Below are 5,994 nucleotides of genomic sequence, written 5' to 3'. Positions count from 1 at the left end.
ACAAATAGTACAGGGGGTCCCACCTGTTATAGGAACACTTTTATTTTTAACAGATTGATTTAAAGGGGGAGTTAGTAGATGGGACCCATGTGTCATACACTAATTAGGAGGGGGGGTTAGCACTAATGGGGATTAGTTCCTAAACTAAACGAGGCCGGACAGTACAGAGGCACAGGCGCTGGCGCTCGGCAACTGCGGCCAGGAGCAGCAGGTCGAGGCGCTGGGGAGGCGCGCGAAGGTGGCGACGACGGCTGTAGGCGGGTGCGGCACAGGGGGCCGCCGGCAGTGGTGGGCGAAAGCGGGGGCGGCCGGAAGCAGCGAGCAGAGGCGGGCGGCAGGCACGAGCAGCGAGGGGAGAAGGGGAAGGGAGGAGCAGCGGTGGCCGCCGTAGCGAGCAGGGTCACCGCAGGCGAGTGGGCGCGCAGGTCGGGCGTGGCGGCTGTGGTGGTGGGTGCGGGCGACGCCAAGGAGCAGCAAGCAACAGCAAATAGCGCAGCAGCAGAGCACGTACACGGGAGCTCGGGCTCCGGCCATGGCGGCCACGGACGAGCACGGGGGCGGTGCCTAACGGGGTGGATTGTGCTACCTCTTGAGCACTGCGTTGGTTTTCCCTTACAGAAGAAAGGGTGATGCAGCAAAGTAGCGTAAGTATTTCCCTCAGTTTTTGAGAACCAAGGTATCAATCCAGTAGGAGGCTACGCGCGAGTCCCTCGCACCTACACAAACAAATAAATCCTCGCAACCAATGCGATAAGGGGTTGCCAATTCCTACACGGTCACTTACGAGAGTGAGATCTGATAGATATGATAAGATAATATTTTTTGGTATTTTTATGATAAAGATGCAAAGTAAAATAAAAGCAACGGAAATAACTAAGTGTTGGAAGATTATGACGAAAGATAGACCCGAGGGCCATAGGTTTCACTAGTGGCTTCTCTCAAGAGCATAAGTATTTTACGGTGGGTGAACAAATTACTGTTGAGCAATTGACAGAATTGAGTATAGTTATGAGAATATCTAGGTATGATCATGTATATAGGCATCACGTCCGAGACAAGTAGACCGACTCCTGCCTGCATCTACTACTATTACTCCACACATCGACCGCTATCCAGCATGCAACTAGAGTATTAAGTTCATAAGAACAGAGTAACGCTTTAAGCAAGATGACATGATGTAGAGGGATAAACTCATGCAATATGATAAAAAAACCATCTTGTTATCCTCGATGGCAACAATACAATACGTGCCTTGCTGCCCCTACTGTCACTGGGAAAGGACACCGCAAGATTGAACCCAAAGCTAAGCACTTCTCCCATTGCAAGAAAGATCAATCTAGTAGGCCAAACCAAACTGATAATTCGAAGAGACTTGCAAAGATAACCAATCATACATAAAAGAATTCAGAAGATTCAAATATTGTTCATAGATAAACTTGATCATAAACCCACAATTCATCGGTCTCAACAAACACACCGCAAAAGAAGATTACATCGAATAGATCTCCACAAAAGAGGGGGAGAACATTGTATTGAGATCCAAAAAGAGACAAGAAGTCATCTAGCTAATAACTATGGACCCGAAGGTCTGAGCTAAACTACTCACACTTCATCGGAGAGGCTGTGATGTTGATGTAGAAGCCCTACGTGATCGATGCCCCCTCCAGCGGAGCTCCGGAACAGGCCCCAAGATGGGATCTCGTGGGTACAGAAGGTTGCGGCGGTGGAATTAGGTTTTTGGCTCCGTATCTGATTGTTTGGGGGTACGTAGGTATATATAGGAGGAAGGAGTACGTCGGTGGAGCAACGTGGGGCCCACGAAGGTGGAGGGCGCGCCGGGGGGGGGGGGGTAGGCGCGCCCCCTACCTCGTGGCTTCCTGCTTGATTTCTTGACGTAGGGTCCAAGTCCTCTGGATCATGTTCGTTCCGAAAATCACGTTCCCGAAGGTTTCATTCCCTTTGGACTCCGTTTGATATTCTTTTTCTGCGAAACTCTGAAATAGGCAAAAAACAGCAATTCTGGGCTGGGCCTCCGGTTAATAGGTTAGTCCTAAAAATAATATAAAAGTGAATAATAAAGCCCAATAATGTCCAAAACAGAAGATAATATAGCATGGACCAATCAAAAATTATAGATACGTTGGAGACGTATCAAGCATCCCCAAGCTTAATTCCTGCTCGTCCTCGAGTAGGTAAATGATAAAAACAGAATTTTTGATGTGGAATGCTACTTGGCATAATTCCAATGTAATTCTTCTTAATTGTGGTATGAATATTCAGATCCGAAAGATTCAAGGTAAAAGTTCAATATTGACATAAAAATAATAATACTTCAAGCATACTAACTAAGCAATTATGTCCTCTCAAAATAACATGGCCAAAGAAAGTTCATCCTTACAAAATCATATAGTTTAGTCATGCTCCATTTTCGTCACACAAGAATGCTCTCATCATGCACAATCCCGATGACAAGCCAAGCAATTGTTTCATACTTTAGTAATCTCAAACTTTTTCAACCTTCACGCAATACATGAGTGTGAGCCATGGATATAGCAGTATGGGTGGAATAGAATATGATGATGGGGGTTATGTGGAGAAGACAAAAAAGGAGAAAGTCTCACATCAACGAGGCTAATCAATGAGCTATGGGGATGCTCATCGATTGATGTTAATGCAAGGAGTAGGGATTTCCATGCAACAGATGCACTAGAGCTATAAATATATGAAAGCTCAACAAAAGAAACTAAGTGGGTGTGCATCCAACTTGCTTGCTCACGAAGACCTAGGGCACTTGAGGAGGCCCATTGTTGGAATATACAAGCCAAGTTCTATAATGAAAAATGCCCACTAGTATATGAAAGTGACAAAACAAGAGACTCTCTATCATGAAGATTATGGTGCTACTTTGAAGCACAAGTGTGGTAAAAGGATAGTAACATTGTCCCTTCTCTCTTTTTCTCTCATTTTTTTAGGCCTTCTCTTTTTTATGGCCTTTCTCTCTTTTTTTTTATTCCTCACCTGGGACAATGCTCTAGAAAAATGATGATCATCACACTTCTATTTATTTACAACTCAATGATTACAACTCGATACTAGAACAAGGTATGACTCTATATGAATGCCTCCGGCGGTGTACCGGGATATGCAATGAACCAAAAGTGACATGTATGAAAGAATTATGAACGGTGGCTTTGCCACAAATACTATGTCAACTACATGATCATGCAAAGCAATATGACAATGATGAACGTGTCATGATAAACGGGATGGTGGAAATTTGCATGGCAATATATCTCGGAATGGCTATGGAAATGCCATAATAGGTAGGTATGGTGGCTGTTTTGCGGAAGATATAAGGAGGTTTATGTGTGAAAGAGCGTATCATATCACGGGGTTTGTATGCACCGGCGAAGTTTGCACCAACTCTCATTGTGAGAAAGGGCAATGCACGGTACTGAAGAGGCTAGCAATGATGGAACGGTGAGAGTGCGTATAATCCATGGACTCAACATTAGTCATAAAGAACTCACATACTTATTGAAAAAATCTACAAGTCATCAAAAACCAAGCACTACGCGCATGCTCCTAGGGGGATAGATTGGTAGGAAAAGACCATCGCTCGTCCCCGACCGCCACTCATAAGGAGGACAATCAAAGAACACCTCATGTTTCAAATTTGTTACATAACGTTTACCATACGTGCATGCTACGGGACTTGCAAACTTCAACACAAGTATTTCTCAAATTCACAACTACTCAACTAGCACAACTTTGATATCACTACCTCCATGTCTCAAAACAATCATCAAGCATCAAACTTCTCTTAGTATTCAACACACTCATAGGAAAGTTTTTACTATTCTTGAATACCTAGCATATTAGGATTATTTAAGCAAATTACCATGCTATTTAAGACCCTCAAAATAATCTAAGTAAATCATGAGAGATCAATAGTTTCTATAAAACAAATCCACCACCGTGCTCTAAAAGATATAAGTGAAGTACTAGAGCAAAAACTATATAACTCAAAAGATATAAGTGAAGCACATAGAGTATTCTAATAATTCCCGAATCATGTTTGTCTCTCTCAAAAGATGTGTACAGCAAGGATTATTGTGGTAAAATAAAAGCAAAGACTCAAATCATACAAGACGCTCCAAGCAAAACACATATCATGTGGTGAATAAAAATATAGCTCCAAGTAAAGTTACCGATGGAAGTAGACGAAAGAGGGGATGCCTTCCGGGGCATCCCCAAGCTTTGGCTTTTAGGTGTCCTTAGATTATCTTGGGGGTGACATGGGCATCCCCAAGCTTAGGCTCTCGCCACTCCTTGTTCCATAATCCATCAAATCTTTCACCCAAAACTTGAAAACTTCACAACACAAAACTCAGCAGAAAATCTCGTGAGCTCCGTTAGCGAAAGAAAACAAAAGACCACTTCTAGGTACTGTAATGAACTCATTCTTTATTTATATTGGTGTTAAACCTACTGTATTCCAACTTCTCTATGGTTTATAAACTCTTTTACTAGTCATAGATTCATCAAAATAAGCAAACAACACACGAAAAACAGAATCTGTCAAAAACAGAACATTCTGTAGTAATCTGTAACTAACGCAAACTTCTAGAACTCCGAAAAATCAGCTAAAATAGGAAGACCTAGGCAATTTGTTTATTGATCAGCAGCAATTGGAATCAAGATTTTATCACGTTCTGGTGATTTTTAACAATTATTTTCGTGAACAGAAAGTTTCTGGAAATTAGAGCAAGATCAAATAACTATCATCCAAGAAGATCCTATAGGTTTAACTTGGCACAAACACTAATTAAAACATAAAAACACATCTAACCAGAGGCTAGATCAATTATTTATTCCTAAACATAAGCAAAAAGCAAAAAACTAAAAATAAAATTGGGTTGCCTCCCAACAAGCGCTATCGTTTAACGCCCCTAGCTAGGCATAATAGCAAGGATAGATTTAGGTAGTGCCATAGTAATAGGATAGATCATTAAAACTCATTTCGTATTCTCTACGTTCAGCAGCAAGTTTCCTTTGAGGCAAGCAAAAGTAATCAAAAGGGCTAAATTTAATGGGACAAAAGTCCCCAAGATCAATTTTAGGAGGTATAGGTTCCTCCTTTGGCCCTTCATATTGCACAATCAATTCATCATTATAAGCATTCTTTTGACAGAACTTTGTGAGCCTATACTTGAGAGAATATCCTAGCTCATTATTTCGAATAGCCAAATCATCATTAAGTTCAGAAATTCTATCAACTAGAACATTGGTAGGGACCTTTTTTCTAAGGTTTTCATTGAAAGCAACATAGTCTAGAGATTGAAAACGCATTATTTCTTCTTGATCAAAGAGGATAGCTCTATGGGAGGACGGCCAGCGTCCACCCTATAATGCGCAAAGATTTCCTTGGCCTCTTTTATTATAAATCTGAACTCATGAGCCAAAAAGATAGTAGCGGCACGCTTAACAGAAGAATGCTCTATATTAGAAAATTCTAGGAAAATCCTTTGTATGCAAGGGTGCAAGTGCATAAATTGCCTTTCAAGTTCAACTATAAGCATGGCAATAGCGTCCGCAAGACTACTAGTTCTATGAAGAATGGAACTGCCCATAGAAGGCAAAGCACCAGCACAAGTAAAGAAATCTTGAATAACACCTTTTCCAATAATATTACCACTACCAATTCGAAAAAAAATTGTATGCAAGGTAGGGGGTTCTTTAGCAGGAGCATCATAATTTTCCATGATATTATTATTGTCCAAATCGACAATAATTTCCCCAATTTCAGACATAATGGCAGAAAGAGCGAGGGGCAAAAAGGAAAGAAAAAGGCGAACGAAAGAGAGAGGGTGAATAAAACGGCAAGGGTGAAGTGGGGGAGAGGAAAACGAGAGGCAAATGGCAAATAATGTAATGCGAGGGATAAGAGTTTGTGATGGGTACTTGGTATGTCTTGACTTGTGCGTAGACTCC

This window comes from Triticum aestivum, chromosome 3D (genome assembly GCF_018294505.1).
Source record: "Triticum aestivum cultivar Chinese Spring chromosome 3D, IWGSC CS RefSeq v2.1, whole genome shotgun sequence".
NCBI classification, from domain to species: Eukaryota; Viridiplantae; Streptophyta; class Magnoliopsida; order Poales; family Poaceae; genus Triticum; species Triticum aestivum.
The sequence above is the reverse complement of the archived record's forward strand: the minus strand, read 5'-3'. Positions refer to the sequence as shown.